We start from the raw sequence: 16,267 nt of genomic DNA on the forward strand, positions 1-16,267 counted from the left end.
TGCCCTTCTTCCTGCCTGCAACTCAGGGGCAATGATGGAAGGAAGGGCAGCCATCCTGCCAATCCGAGCAGAGGTGCTCCAGGATAAGGAAGGAGCTGGAAGCTAGGGGGGACCTGGGTGCACAGTAGCTTCATTAAGTAGCTACACCAGCCCTGAATAATCCACACAACTCTTCTGTTACATGAGGAAAAACTGATCCTATTTTTGTTAAACTACTGTTCAGCCAAACACAGTCCTAACTGGTACAGAAGCCTTCGTGTTCCTGAAATCACTTGGAATGGGAAGCTTATGGATGATAGACTTGGTTCATAAAATACTGTCATCCTGGAAACAACTGTGCAGCTTCCTTTTTTTTTTTTCTTGATTTAAATTCCATCTAAATCTCGCATCTCTTGCCTTTGTTTAAAATAGGCTTTTCCCCCTCAGAGTGAACCTCAATGAACAGAGAAAGTGCATCGCCAGTGTTGGAGGTGGGAGAGGAGAGGGGAGTGGGACCCTCTTCCTTCTTCATTAGATACCCAGTTGGGAGCGTGAAAACACCATCTGCAATTCAGTACCTGCTGGGCAGAGGATGTGCGTTCTGAGGAGAGAATCCATTTGCTTTTATGCGACAGGGTTTTTTTCTTTCCCTGTGAAAGTCCTATTATAAAAACAATTTGTCTCATTAAAGGATTCTGTTCTGCAAAAGAATGAATTCTCTGCACAGCTGCTCTTCCTTAGAAAAGGCCTAAGTACTGGAGGGAGGGTGATTCTGACACTTCTGCAGAATCTGCTTCTGGAGCCAGAAACAGCCCGGCCAAGGCAGAAGTCCACCCCGGGCTGGAGGCAAGACAAGGTCTCCGATCCCATCAGCGCTGCTCTGTGGTCCAGAGGCCACAGTGGCAAAATCCAAGGGAAGGAAAAGGCCTGAGGCCAGCTGGCTCATGTCAGGGAACGATTCTCTAAAACCCCAACCCTTTATCGTGTTCAGCAACTCTGAATTAAAATGGGCCCTTTTCAATATCTTTATTGTGTGGAGGTGGGTAATTTGATCGGGGAAGTCCCATTATAAAATATAGACGTATCGCTTCTCGGCCTTTTGGCTAAGATCAAGTGTAGTATCTGTTCTTATCAGTTTAAAATCTGATATGTTCTCTACCCGAGAACAACGAATTAAACGGATTTTTGGAGCAAGGAGTTGGAGTGAGAGCTTGCTTCGTCCACTCCACGCATCGACCTGGTATTGCAGTATTTCCAGGACTGGTGCACCCCTCCAGAGGAAATAACTGAACTTTACAAAGTAACAGAATGGTGATTACTAATCCACACACCTTATCAAGATAGTGACTGCTGTGTTCACCTCTGGAAGAGACCAGAGTGTAGAGCAGGGGTGGTCATACCGCAGCCCTATGTCTATGTGCTTCTATTCAGTTCCAGATGTAGCCCCTGAAGCAAGCATTAGGAAAAAGACATTAGGAATTGTATTAATATAAACCGTGTCTTTGGGAAGATCTAGCAAAATGATTTAAGCACAGTAGGCATTCCATAAGTGTTTGTAAAATGAATGACCTAAACTTACATTAAAGCATATTGGTTATTAAAAAAATAATTAATAAATAAAATATAGACGTGAGACAGATTATTTTTCTAATACATCATTATGCTTTGCCAAACTACTCTTCTGCTGGGTAGTAGGCTCCTTTAAAGGACATTTTAATCCCATTTAACACCTTTTCAATCACTGAATTATTAACATAGTCTCATCTCGGTTACCCAAGCCTTAGCCTTGTCCATTTGTAAATCTCAGTCCCATATTTGACTCACGTCCTTCCCCAGCACCCCACGCTCGGCTCCTGGCTCCAGTGACTAGGACTCAGTGGTCTGCTGGGAGAGGTGAGACACCCTAACGCCCTTCTCAACTTGGAAGGGAGGGGAAGCATGGATTTGTAGCTTCTGCTGACTCTTGTGCTGTAAATAGTCCCACCAGGTGGATTTCAAGCTGCCAAGGTGGCGTCAGTGAACGTGGCGCTGTCACAAGCTGATGGCCCCCGTGCAGCACTGCGTGGACAGAGGGATGAGCCTGGCCCACTTGTCCATTCCCTTTTCCTGGGCCTGCTCTTCTGGTCTTGAGGCAGGAGATAGATAGGCTCCAGGCTGAGGAGCTGGACTTTGTCCCCTGTGGACAGATACTCCAAAATAGCGGGAGCCAGAGAAGCTGAGCCCTGCCCAGAAAAGAGACAGAGACCACACATTTCTCACTCTCGAGGGGACCTTCCTGACTACACATACGCAGAGAGGCTCCTGGGAGGTCAAAAAAGGAGTGATGCCAACCTACCCATAGGCCTCTTTGCTGAAATCCATCTTGGCTAAGAGATGCACGCACATACATGGGAGGACCCGGAGATAACCAAATACGGACTCAGAGCCAGGCAAAGCAAGATGATTGGCCAAAGGAAACGCAGAAGAAATGCCCCATATAAGTGATTCAAACCACCACGAGAGCGAGACTGTCTCTCTGCACCCGCGCGTGTGCACCTATTCACACCTACGCTTTCTCCTCCTACTAAACACTTTACTTGTTTCACTAATTTCCGTCTCTTTGTGGAAATTTATTTCTACAAAGCTGATGGGCCAGGGCCTTGTCACTGGCCACTGGCCCCTGGTGGTCTAGTGGCTAGGATTGAACGCTCTCACTGCTGCTACCTGACTTCAATCTCTGCCCGGGGAACTGAAATCCTGCTTCAAGCCACTGCAGGCCGAGGCTGCCAGAGATCAGTATCAGAGCAGGGAGAAAGGTAGGAAAGACAAGGACCTTTCCAACCTCAGCAATATCACGGTAGCAGCACTGAGGTCACTACCCCCCTTTTATTGGTCATTATCACCAATCTAACTTGTGGTCCCCAAGCCCTGCTGGCAGAGAACAAACAGATCCCTAGGCACCTCCCTCAACCACTCACAGTGACCCTGTGGCCTGGCTGCACCTAACTCGTGACTTCATACCATCAGGCATGTCCCTTTGGCCCACTCTGCAGCCTGGCAAGCCTACAGACTCCAGTGCTGTCTGGCCTCCTGGGCTCAAGCACCTGGGCAGATTACGCCTTCTATTTGTTCTAAAATGGGGACCTCAAGGGAGTAACAGGGGCTCCCTCCAGGGCTCCTCCCTCTGTTCACACAGGCCAGACCTGATCAGCAAACACTGTGGAAGAGCAGACATCCAGCCAGGATACAGGAGGACACCCTCTCCCATGCACCTGCCCCAACTACCCGCTCCTTCTCCAGCCTGGCTCAACACTCCCCAGAAAAGGTCACCTCTCACTCTCTCCCGTCAACCTTCTTTTATATTGGGAGGATGGATATTCGCAGCAAGTCCAGGGGGAGCTGCCTTGTCTGTTAGTGGGCTGCTTTCAGGACTTGGAACATGAAGTCCTTAGAGCCCTCGTGGGCTGTCACCAGAATTTGGGAAAAACAAAGCATGCAATTATTATTAATGTCCCTTGGAACGTTCTTTACAGCACACTAAAGGCTTTCATGTACATTATCTCATTTGATCCTCACAACCAGTGGTCTTTAAACTGGGGTACATGTATCACTGGGGGTCTCCGAAGCCTCTCCAAGAGGAACACTGTGCCTGGATGGTCTTGAGGGAATCAATTGTTAGTGCTCAGCTTTCCTCTCCCACAACTGATCTGCTGAACACGCCCTTTGGCGGAGCTATTACGAGGGTCCCCTTTCCCATGTCTCCTTCTCCTCCTTTACAAGAGAAATTAATGCCTCTCACTCATCCCAAACCTTATACTTAATTTTTATTATAGATCACCACGTGCCTTTCAGCGTATAACTCAGAAGGAGTCCAAAAGAACCGATCAATCTTGCAGTTATAAAATGCCTTCTGTTTCCATCAACTTATTTTTGTGAGCGAGATTACCAAACACCTCAACCCACACACATGAAAATTAGAATGCAACTGAAGCTAAACCCTACCCCATTTAGCAATAATATTCTTCCGCAACATGTCTTAATAACATTAAGAAATATATTTTCAGTAAAATCTGATTTATTTCATTATTTACCAAACTGTGTACTGTATGTTGTTTTGGTCAGTTGTGTTCTAACCAATAAATCATAACAATAACAATTCAAAAGAAATGTTTATAATGGGCCTATGGTCACAGGAGATAAATTTTTTATATTTCAACTTACAGTCATATTTTTTGCTTCAGGGATGTACGTGAGGCTCATGGAGCACACGCTCAACTGCCTGCCTTACAGCCATGTCTGCTCCCCTGTGTATCATAAGTAGAGTTTCCCTTCCACAATAGACTCTCACTTTCCCAGACAACTTGCAGCTAAGTCATAGGCATATGACTAAGTCTGGCCAAAGAGAAATGAGGGAAGTTTGCCACGGGGTTCTGGAATAGATTTTTCTCCCTGATAAAAAGAGTGCCATTTCCCTTCCTGCATTTGGATGGGTAAGAGGATGTGAAGCCTGGAGCCACTGCAGCCATCATATAACTTTGAGGGAAAGCCAAGAGAACTGAAGCAAAGGCAAGCAGAGACCTGACATTATTCACCTTCTAAACCAATGCTGGAAACACCTTCCTCCAGATTCCCCATTATAATAAAAGACCAAAGCCTTGATGTTTATGTTATTTTTAGTCAGGAATTCTATTGTTTTCAGCCCAAACAAATTCTGATATTGTCTCTACTCTATGCTAAAGGCTTGGAGTTTTTGGCACCTTGGGAGCCAGCAGAAGATTAAGAGTTTTAGCGGCAGAGTGACCTGTCTTTGAGAGCCATTTGGAGAATTGGAGGAGAATGAAGGCAGGGGACCAGTTACAATCACTAGTCATGATAACTCCTACCTTCACATACAGAGCTTTCGCTGAAATTTATTGTATTCTCTAACATGAGTGCTCAATTTTAACATTTTTATTAGTTAAACAACAGAGCAAGCTACTCAGCCAAATACTGCAGTCCACAGGTGAGTGGTCTGGGGGAAGTGAAGAGGGGACATGGGGCAACTCTGTAGCCCACAGCATGTGGTTTGCAAGGTTGCTCCATTCTTTGACTTTTCCCAGGTGGTAGGAAGAGAAAAGGGAGAAGCCAGAGCAAACATCATTTAGTAGAAACCCGGAAGTTGCACACATCACTCCCACTCACATCCTATTGGCCCAAATTCAGTCACATGGCCATACACAGCTGCAAAGGAGGCTGGGAACTGTAGTTTAGAGCTGGAGGCCATGTGCCTGGCTAAAACTCACAGAGCTCCATTACTAAAAGGAAGAAGGGAAAATGGCTATCAGAAGGCATTTGGTTTCAAAAGTATCCACAGTATAATTTAAGGTGTTTGGGATTGGGCATCAGATTTCCTTAAAATTAGTCAATTATTTTAGGAGTAGAACAGGTGATATAAGACTCTGAGAGGTACATATTTGAAATAATTCTCATTTCATTGAATAAATATAATCATAGATTCAATGACATACAGATTGAATTGGCCTCTGAATGTAGAGCAGGTGTCAGGAAGGAAAAAGAAGAAAAAAACAGTCTGGTGCAGGGTCGGCACCCGCAATAACCAGCAGAGGGGGACAAGGAATGTGAGCAGATCCACATACGATGATGCTCTCAATTTCTATCAAACCACGGTGACATAAAAAAGAAATGCCAGGAAAAGATATTCGCAAAATATAACTGAATTCAAAAATGGTGCCCGTGGGACTTCCCTGGTGGTCCAGCAGTTAAGACTTCACGCTCCCGATGCAGGGGGGGCCCGGGTTCAATCCCTGGTCAGGGAACTAGATCCTGCATGCTGCACCTAAGACCCAGTGCAGCCAAATAAATTAATTAATTTTTTAAAAAAATGGTGCCTGTAGGTGTAAGAGACCCTATGGTGGGCACATTCCTCCACCAGGCATCTGACTCACCGAGCATTCACTGATATCTGAAATGGATGGTCATTTGCCTGTGGCTTTAAAAATGGAAAAGAAGAAGAATATTTGAGCAGGAAATCCAGGCACAGCAATGACAGCTTGCTAAAGAGCTACTGCTTTACTTTCTATTCTCCCAGCTGCAAGAAATCATCAGCACATCAAGGAAAAACATCGAAAGAGCTGACGAGTTGTCTTGTAAGAGCAAAAAAAACCCACCATCTTTCCTGGCACAAATCAGCGCTCCACAGTGAAGCTTCAAGTCTGCTCGTGTCCGAGTTTTAAGTAAAGGATCTAATTTAACAGAAGAAGCAATCCCAGTGCTATTAAACCCAATTTAATATTTATTTATACCCAAAGGAGCAGGGACACTAAGTAGTTTCCTCTCCTTGAGAGGATATATTTGTAAGAGTGTTTTGTAAATTATAAATCATCATGCAAATGCTATAGAGATGTATGCATACACCCCACATATATATGAATGTGTATTAATACTCCCCAGGAGCACCGAGAAGTTTCCTCCACTTGAAGGGTCTCTGAGATATTATATATAACGATGCTTTATAAATGCTGAAGCACAACACACATGTAAGAAGCTGGTAGTATTTTATTTGATTTTTTTTAAATCAAGGCAGGCAGTATATCCTACATGGGGCCTCCGCACCCAGACCTACCCATCAGAGGCATCAGGCAAGAAAGTGACAGACAGACGTAGCAACAAAGCCAACGCCCACACAGCAAGGACTCTGAGAACCTTATGGAAGCCACAGTCTTATGCCATTTTGATAAATAAGACTCTTAAATCCAACCTAAGCAGCTATGATTTGTTCCTTTTTCGTGCTCTGACAGGCTGAAGGAAAGGATAATAAGGCTTTCTTTCCTTCTCTGTTTAATGAGGTATTACATTTACCCCCAAATTTAAGTGAACAATTAATAAAACATCTAGCATCTTGCAGACTGCTGGAGATCAAAGGCAAATTGAAAAATCCAAGATAATCATGTTTAGCAACATACTGTCTATTATCTTCCTTTCCATGTACAGACCAGGGGCTCCCTCCCCCACCACCAAAGCTGTGAGTGAAATAAAAAGAGAAGGAAGCAAGTCTAGAAGATATGTAATAAGGCACTTAAAGCAGACTGTCACCAGAAGTGACAGAGATAGAGATGAAAAAAGGAGTGTAGGTTCAAAGCATCACCATAAACAGTCTTTTACACAAAAACAATTACAATAAAAATCTCCAAGTAACAAAAAAAGACATCAACCCCAGCCAGCAGTCCATTCCTCTGAAGCAACATTAAAGACAATCAAATTCAGGTGCAACCAAGACTATGAATCATCCCTTGGAGTTGCCCTGACAGCACTTGCCCCGAACTCTATCACACTTTACTGCTGCACACTCTATTTTCAAGGACTCCACAAAGGCAGCTTGCCTTGGGAGGCTCACTGAAGCCAGCTGGCCCTTCACGTTGCCTGACTACACACGGCCAAATTGCCACACAGTCTGGCCTCCTCGGCCTTCCATTTGGGATCATCAAGAAGACCCTGCCTTCAACATCTAAATGTTTGACTTTCATCCAATCTAAACTCTCACACTATACCCTGGGACTCCTAAACCCTTCCCAGAGCTGATTTGGCCTTTGAGTCATACTTGGAGCTTGGACCAGCAGTTCAAAGCCACAACCATTCAGTTCAGCCGGAACACCACCTTGGCTCATTAGCAACTGTGCAATTATTTGACATGTTATTGCATTCTGCCTTTATCTTATACAAACTACTGGAAAGTAGGAATTTAACTGTTGATATTAGTGCCATAGGAATGACCTTCACCAGTACCAGTGTTGGGGGCTTTTTCTTCAGCCTCACTGCCTCCACTCACCCTCGTTATTAAGGATCCATTTTTCTGTTTAGGGGCCCTGACAAGTGTCCTAGGCCATTAGAAAAGGGGTGGCCACATAGGAGCCGCATCTCAGAGCCAGAGCAGGCATTCTGTCCACCGCCTCTGCCCAAACATTGATGGAAAGAATTATTACTCTTCCCCCAGCACAAGGGGCATGCAGGGCTCCCTCAAAGTCAGTAGCCTATGTGGAGAGGGATAGGAACACATGCAAATTCCCTGTACTTTCTGCTCAATTTTGCTGTGAACCTAAGATGCTCTAAAGAAACCGAGTTTATTAATTTCTTAAAAAGTCAGTGGAGGGCTTCCCTGGTGGCGCAGTGGTTGAGAGTCCACCTGCCGATGCAGGGGACACGGGTTCGTGCCCCGGTCCGGGAAGATCCCACATGCTGCGGAGCGGCTGGGCCCGTGAGCCATGGCCGCTGAGCCTGCGCGCCCGGAGCCTGTGCTCCGCAACAGGAGAGGCCACAACAGTGAGAGGCCCACGTAGCGCAAAAAAAAAAAAAAAAAAAAAAAGATAAGGACAGTATCTAGAAGCTGGAAAGGCAAGAAAACAGATTCTCCCCTACAGCCTTCAGAAAGGAATGCAGCTCTGCCAACATCTTAATTTTAGCCCATCTTAATTTTAGTCTATAATTTCAGACTTCTGAATCACAGAACTATAATAAATTTGCATTGTTTCAAGCCACTAAATTTGTGGTTATTTGTGACAGCAGCAATAGGAAACTAGCACATCATTTTTCAGCCACTTCTTCCCCCTTTGCTCTCCAATGATAATAATCCTTCTACCTGAACAATGTGCATCCTGCTCACGAACTGGATGGGGGATGCAGGCGGGGCACAGTGATTAATACTTCAAGGGATTCTCTTGGCTCTCTAGAGATATGAAGTGCAAGCGTCATAAGTATTACACGCTTGGAAGATCTGGCATGCCACAACTGGTGAATAAAGATTCACTTCAGGGCTTCCCTGGTGGCGCAGTGGTTAAGAATCTGCCTGCCAATGCAGGGGACATGGGTTCAAGCCCTGGTCTGGGAAGATGCCACATGCCGTGGAGCAACTAAGCCTGTGCACCACGGCTACTGAGCCTGCGCTCTAGAGCCCGCGAGCCACAACTACTGAAGCCCGCACGCCTAGAGCCTGTGCTCCGCAACAAGAGAAGGCACCGCAGTGAGAAGCCCGCTCGCGGCAACTAGAGAAAGCCTGCACGCAGCAATGAAGACCCAATGCAGCCAAAAATAAATAAATTAAATAAATAAATTAAAAAAAAAAAAAGATTCACTTCAAACCAGGTGTCTCAGTCAAATGCTTATACAATCAAATACACAGCCAGGCTATGTATTTTCTTAATGCTTATTATTGATATAAACTCTTAATCAATTAAATAGATGTATACTTAACTCTCTCTCTCTCTCAGCCCAAAAGCCAGCTTAATGAAGATATACTAGAAGCATTCCCATGAACGTCAGAAACAAGATGACAAGGTCATCCACTATCACCTCAATTATTTATTTTACCTTGTTCTGGGGTACTAGCCAATGCAATCAACCAGTAGGAAAAAAAACTGGATGTATAAAAATTGGAATGGGAAAGACAAAATTATACTTATTTTCAGAGTATAAGATTGTTCACATGAAAAAACTAAGAGAACCAAAACTATTATAAACAAACAAAAAAGAATTCAAGAGTTCTGGTCCAACGTGGCAACACAGGAAGCTCCTGAACTCACCTCCTCTGACAGACACACCAAATCTATAGCTACACATTGAACAATTCTCTCTGAAAGAAATCCAGAAACTAGCTGAGTGACTCCTACACACTGGGCAACTGAGGAAAAACCCACATCAAAAAGAGTAGGAAAAGCTGAGACACACTCTCACCATAAACCCTACCCTGGCAGAGAAACATATAACTGGGAGGAAATTCACAACCCCAGATTCTCCCTGAAGAGTCTGAACCCAACATCTAGTGCCCCAACTTCCACCTGACTTCCACCTGAGCGACAGGCCCCCAAACATCTCACTCTGAAAGCCACTGAGGAACGCATCCATGACAACCACAAGATGACGCAAACAAAGACGCAGTTCTTAAAAGGTTCCTGAGGATTCGCAATGGCTGTGCCCCCAGGGATCAGTCCAGAGGCAGTAGACACACACACCCATCTTTAAATCTGTCCCTGAAAGAGGTCTATCTGCATACTTTAAAAGCTGCTACCTGAAGGTCAGGCTTCTAATTCAGCACACATCTAGGAATAGACTGCAGTTCTCCCTGCAGACCAGGGAAGCCAGCAGGTGCCATCTTCACACTTTCCCTCTGCCCTGCTCCAGGTCATTGGTGTCTCCTTGAAAGGACCTGTGCACATGTCTGGGGCCCTGGCTTTTGGAGATGCTGCCCCAAGGACACAAATCTTTATAACCTTGGTCTGGTGGCCAGAGCGGCTCGAGTTCCAGGTTCCACAGAACTGTAGCAAAACAAAGAAACACTTCTTAACCAGGTATCCCTCTCAGGACACAGCAGTGAAAAATGCCCAGCCTCACTCTTTCCCTGAGAGACGTTCACCTGCATACTTTAAAAGTAGCTGCTTGAGGGTACAGTATCCAATGAGCCTGCATCAAGATGCTTACTGAAATCCTCCCCTCTGGGACACTGACAGGTCTTGGCACACACTCAACTATTGGGAGTCATTAAGAACAAAGAGGGTGGCTTGGACAAACACAAAGATTTGAGAAACAACAAAGAGCTAGGGCCAGTCTAAATGATAAGTTTCATTTTCTCCACAAGACCATTCCATCAAGACTAGGAAAGGTGGCTGCCTGATCTAAAGCACAGAAACCAATACAGAGAGTCAAGGAAAATAAAGAAACAGAGGAGTACGTACCAAACAAAAAGCAAAATAAAATGTCAGGAAAAAACCTTAATGAAATGGAGGTAAGTGATTTATCTGACAAAGAGTTCAAAATAATGGTCATAAAGATACTAACCAAGGTCAGGAGAACAATGAATGAACAAAGTAAGAATTTCAAAAAAGAGATAGAAAATACGGAAGTACCAAACAGAGATCACAGAGCTAAAGAATATAATGATTGAACTGAAAAGTTCAACAATAGAGGGGTTCCACATCAGAGTAGATCAAGTGAAAGAAAGGATCAGCAAACTTGAAGAGAGGGCAATGAAATCTATTTAGTCAGAGGAGCAAACAGAAAAAAGAATGAAAAAGAGTATAAATTGCTTAAGAGACTTATGGGACACCATCAAATGGACCAGTATTTGCATTATAGGGGTTCCAGAAGGAGAAGAGAGAGAAAAGGGGGCAGAAAGCTTATTCAGAGAAATAATGGCTCAAAACATGCACAACATGGAGAAAGAAACAGACATCCAGATTCAGGAAACCTGGAGAGTTTTAAATAAGATGAATCCAGACATATATACACTACCAAACGTAAAATAGATAGCTAGTAGGAAACAGCCGCATAGCACAGGGAGATCAGCTCTATGCTTTGTGACCACCTAGAGGGGTGGGATAGGGAGGGTGGGAGGGAGGGAGACGCAAGAGGGAAGAGATATGGGAACATATGTATATGTATAACTGATCCACTTTGTTATAAAGCAGAAACTAACACACCACTGTAAAGCAATTATACTCCAATAAAGATGTTCAAAAAAAAAAAAAGTAGCAAGAGAAAAACAATTATGGACAAGGGAATCCTAATAAGATTATCAGTAGATTTCTTCAGCAGAAACTTTATAGGCCAGGAGGGAGTGGCAATATACTCAAAGTTCTGAAAGAAAAAACTGTGAACCAAGAATACTCTACCCAGCAAATCTGTCCTTCAGAATTGAAGGCAAAATTGAGTTTTCTAGAAAAGCAAAAGCTGAAGGAATTCATCACCACTAGACCAGACTTACAAGAAATGTTAAAGGGACTCCTTCAAGCTGAAACGAAGGATACTAATTAGTAACAGGAAAACATATAAAGGTATATAATCTCACTGGAAAGGTAAAAATATAAATTCAGAATAATGTAATGTTGTAATGGTGGTGAGCAAATCACTTTTAAATCTAGTATGAAGGTTAAAAGACAAAAGTAGTAAAAATAACTATAACTTCAATAATTTGTTAAAGGATACCCAAAGTATAAAGATGTAAACTGTGATGTCAAAAACATAAAACATGAGGCTGGGGGCAAGAGTAAAAATATAGTGCTTTAGTATGCATTTGAACTTAAGTTGTTATCAGCTTAAAATAGATTGTCATAAATAAGACATTTTATATAAGCCTCATAATAACCAGGAAGCAAGAACCTATAATAGTTACACAAAAGAGAAAAAGAAAGGAATCTAAGCATACCACTACAGAAAACTATCAAATCACAAAGGAAGAGACAAAGAAGAAAGGAACAAAGAAATTACAAACCAGAAAACCATTAACAAAATGGCAATAGTAAGCCAATTCCTACCAATAATTACTTTAAATGTAAATGAACTAAATCCTCCAATCAAAAGATATAGTGGCTAATGCATTAAAAAAATTTTTAAAAAGCCCAAGCTCCAACTACATGCCACCAACCAGAGATTCACCTCAGCTTTAAGGACACACAGACTGAAAGTGAAGGGATGGAAAAGAATATTCCATGCAAATGGAAACCAAAAGAAAGCTGAGGATATTATATATATATCAGACAAAATAGACTTTAAGAAAAAGACTGTAATAAGAGACAGAAAAGGTAATTCTGTAACGATAAAGGGGTCAATCCAACAAGAGGATATAAAATTTATAAATATTTATGCACCCAACATAGGAGCACCTAAATTTATAAAGCAAACATTAACAGATCTAAGGGAAGAAATAGACAGTTATGCATAATAGTAGGGGACTTCAATACCCCACTTCCAAAAATAGATAGATCACCCAGGCAGATTGAGTTGTATGAGTTCTTTATATATTTTGGATATTAACCCCTTAACAAATATATAATTTTCAAATATTTTCTCCCATTCAGTAGACTGCATTTTCATTTTGTTGATGATTTCCTTAGCTGTGTAGAAGCTTTTTAGTTTGATGTAGTCCCACTTGTTTATTTTTGCTTTTGTTGCTTGTTGCTCTGGTGTTGTATCCAAAAAAATCATCGCCAAGACCAATGTCAAGGAGCTTACCCTAGAGTTTTATGGTTTCAGGTCTGACGTTCAAGTATCTAATCCATTTTGAGTTGACTTTTGTGTATGGTGTAAGATAGGGGTCCAGTCATACAACTTAATAGCAGTAATCAATAAGGAAGCATTAGACTTAAACTGCACACATTTGACCAGATGGATTTAACACACACTTACAAAACACTGCAACCAAAAGCAGCAGAATATACATTCTTCTCAAGCACACATGAAACAATCTCCAGAACAGATCACATGTTTCAGGATACAAAAATCAATATACAGTTGCATTCCTACACAAATAATAACAAACTATCAGAAAGAAGAATTAAGAAAACAGTTCTATTTATAATTGCATCAAAAAGAATACTTAAAAATAAATTTCACCAAGGAGATGAAAAATCTGTACACTGAAAAACTAAGTCATTGCTGAAAGAAATTGAGGAAGACACAAATGAATGGAAAGATATTCTGAACTCATGGATTGGAAGAATTTGTTAAAATGTCCATATTACCCAAAGCAATCTACATATTCAATGCAATCTCTAACAAAATTCCAATGTTTTTTTTTTCACATAAATAGAAAAAACAATTCTAAAATTTGTATGGAACTACAAAAGACCCCCACATAGCCAAGAAATCTTGAGAAAAGAGGACTAAGCCAAAAGCTTCTCACTTCCTGACTTGAAACTATATTACAAAGCTATAGTGATCAATGGTATTGGCATAAAAATAACACATAGATCAAAGAAACAGAGTCCAGAAATAAACCCACACATATATGGTCAATTAATTTTCAACAAAGGAGACAAGAATATACAATGGGGCAAGGATAGTCTCTTCAATAAACGGTGCTGGGAAAACTGGACACCCATGTGCAAAAGAATGAAACTGGACCCCTATCTTACACCATACACAAAAGTCAACTCAAAATGGATTAGAGACTTGAATGTCAGACCTGAAACCATAAAACTCTAGGGTAAGCTCCTTGACATTGGTCTTGGCAATGATTTTTTTGGATACGACAGCAGAGCAACAAAAGCAAAAATAAACAAGTGGGACTACATCGAACTAAAAAGCTTCTACACAGCTAAGGAAACCATCAACAAAATGAAAATGCAGTCTACTCTGACTGAGAGAATATGTTTCCACAAAAGAAAAAAAAAGTATAACCTTGAATTAATTAAAATTATTGAAGAACAATTAAAGTGTTTTGAAAAGATTTTTAAAAATGCAGTCTACTGAATGAGAGAAAATATTTGCAAATTATATATCTCTGATAAGGGGTTAATACCCAAAATATATAAAGAACACATATAACCCAATAGCAAAAAAAATCTGATTTTAAAACAAGCAGAGAAACTTAATAGACATTTTTCCAAAGGAGACATACAAATGGCCAACAAGTACATGAAAAAGTGCTCAACACCACTAATCACCCTGAAAATGCAAATCAAAACCATAATGAGATATCACCTCATACCTGTTAGAACGGCCGCTATCAAAAAGACAAGAAATAACAAGTGTTGGTTAGGATCCACATAAAAGGTAATCCTTGTACACTATTAGTAAGAATGTAAATTATCAGCCACTATGGAAAACAGTAGAGTGGTTCCTCAAAAAATTAAAAATAGAACTACCACATGATCCAGCAATTCCACTTCCGAGTATTTATCCAAAGGAAAAAAAATTACTATCTCAAAATGATATCCGCACCCCCATGTTCACTGCAGCATTTATAACAACCAAGACATGGAAAGAACCTGTCCATCAACAGATGAATGGATAAAGAAAATGTGGTATATATAAATACATACAATGGAATATTATTCAGCCATAAAATGAATAAATATTGCCATTTGCAACAACATGGATGCAACTTGAGGGCGTTATGCTAAGTGAAATAAGTCAGAGGAATACAAATGCCATCTGATCTCACTTATTTGTGGAATCTAAAAGAAAAAAAAACCCAAATGCAGAAAAAGAGAACAGATTGGTGGTTGGCAGAGGCAGGAATGGGGGCTAGGGGAAATGGGTGAAAGGGGTTAAAAGGTAGACTTCCAGTTATAAGGTAAATAAGTTCTGCAGAGGTAATGTATAGCATGGTGACTGAAGTTAACAATATTATATATTTGTAAGCTGCCAAGAGACTATATCTTAAAATCTCATCACAAAGAAAAAAAATTGTAACTGTGATATTGTGAATTATAAGAAGTATGTGTTTGGTCATTCAAATGATCAAAGTATATTTCTCATATACATTTGGTCTTTGCCCTTGGTTTTTCGCTCACAACTCCTAAAACCCTTAAAATTTCCTGAGATTAGAGCAATGGGGGCATCTTTTATTATAATATTTAGTCTCTTTTCCTCAGGTCCTAAAATCACTTCAGAGCCACAAAGGTGAAATGGGTGTCATGTTATTCATAACAATCCCCTTTCCACCACAATGGTGTTTATGTTAATGAGGTGACTTTTGCAAAGCACTTAAGGATGGGACTGGTGGCCTGGGAAACCCAACTTTAAACAGACAGATGGAACTTTTGGTCTCACCCCCTGATTTCCAGAGATGGGAGAGGGGCTGAAGGTTGAATCAACCACCAATGACCAGTGATTTTACCAATCATGCCTATGTAATAAGGCCTCCAGAAAAACCCAAAAGGAGGGGGTTCGAAGAGCTTCCAGTTTGGGGAACCAGACTGCTTCCATGTGCCACCATGCCAGCACCAGATTCCACCAAGACAGAACCTCTTTTGTTCAGGACTTCGCTCTATGTATCTCTTCATCTGGCTGTTGATTCGTGTCCTTTAACATCCTTTGTAATAAGTCAGTAATCTAGTGAGTAAACAGGTTTCCTGAGTTTCTGTGAGCTGCTCTAGCAAATTAATTGAACCCAAGGAGGGGGTTGTGGGAACCTCCTATCTGTAGCTGGTCGATCAGAAGCACAGGTAACAACCTGGGCTTGTGATTGGCATCTGAAGTGGAGGGTGGCCTTGTGGGAGTGAGCCCTTAACCTGTGGAATCTGATTCTATCTCCAGGTAGATAGTGTCAGAACTGTGTTAAACTGTAGGATATCCAGCTGGTGTCAGAGAACTGCTTGCTTGCTGGTGGTGTGGAAACACCCACCCACCCACCCACACACACACACACATTGGAAATTAGGTGCAAAACCTTTCAGTAACTATGTGAGGTGACAGATGTTAACTAAACTTACTGTGGTGATCATTTCACAATATATACATATCAAAACATTACGTTGGGGGCTTCCCTGGTGGCGCAGTGGTTGAGAGTCCACCTGCCGATGCAGGGGACGTGGGTTCA

The 16,267-nt window shown here is 41.9% G+C and overlaps 1 long non-coding RNA gene and 1 other non-coding gene across 2 annotated transcripts in view; one reads left to right on the plus strand and one right to left on the minus strand.

Moving 5' to 3' along the window:
- The window catches only part of LOC149746868 (uncharacterized), a 52,176-nt gene that overhangs the window by 24,098 nt on the left and 11,811 nt on the right, over positions 1-16,267 (minus strand). The window lies entirely within an intron of this gene.
- Positions 1,063-1,253, plus strand: LOC115803205 (U2 spliceosomal RNA). Its single transcript, XR_004023872.1, has one exon. It is a non-coding gene; the product is annotated as a U2 spliceosomal RNA (small nuclear RNA).

This window comes from Delphinapterus leucas, chromosome 18, assembly GCF_059928025.1.
Source record: "Delphinapterus leucas isolate spDelLeu-1000000601 "Yukka" chromosome 18, BTC_Dleu_Yukka2, whole genome shotgun sequence".
NCBI classification, from domain to species: domain Eukaryota; kingdom Metazoa; phylum Chordata; class Mammalia; order Artiodactyla; family Monodontidae; genus Delphinapterus; species Delphinapterus leucas.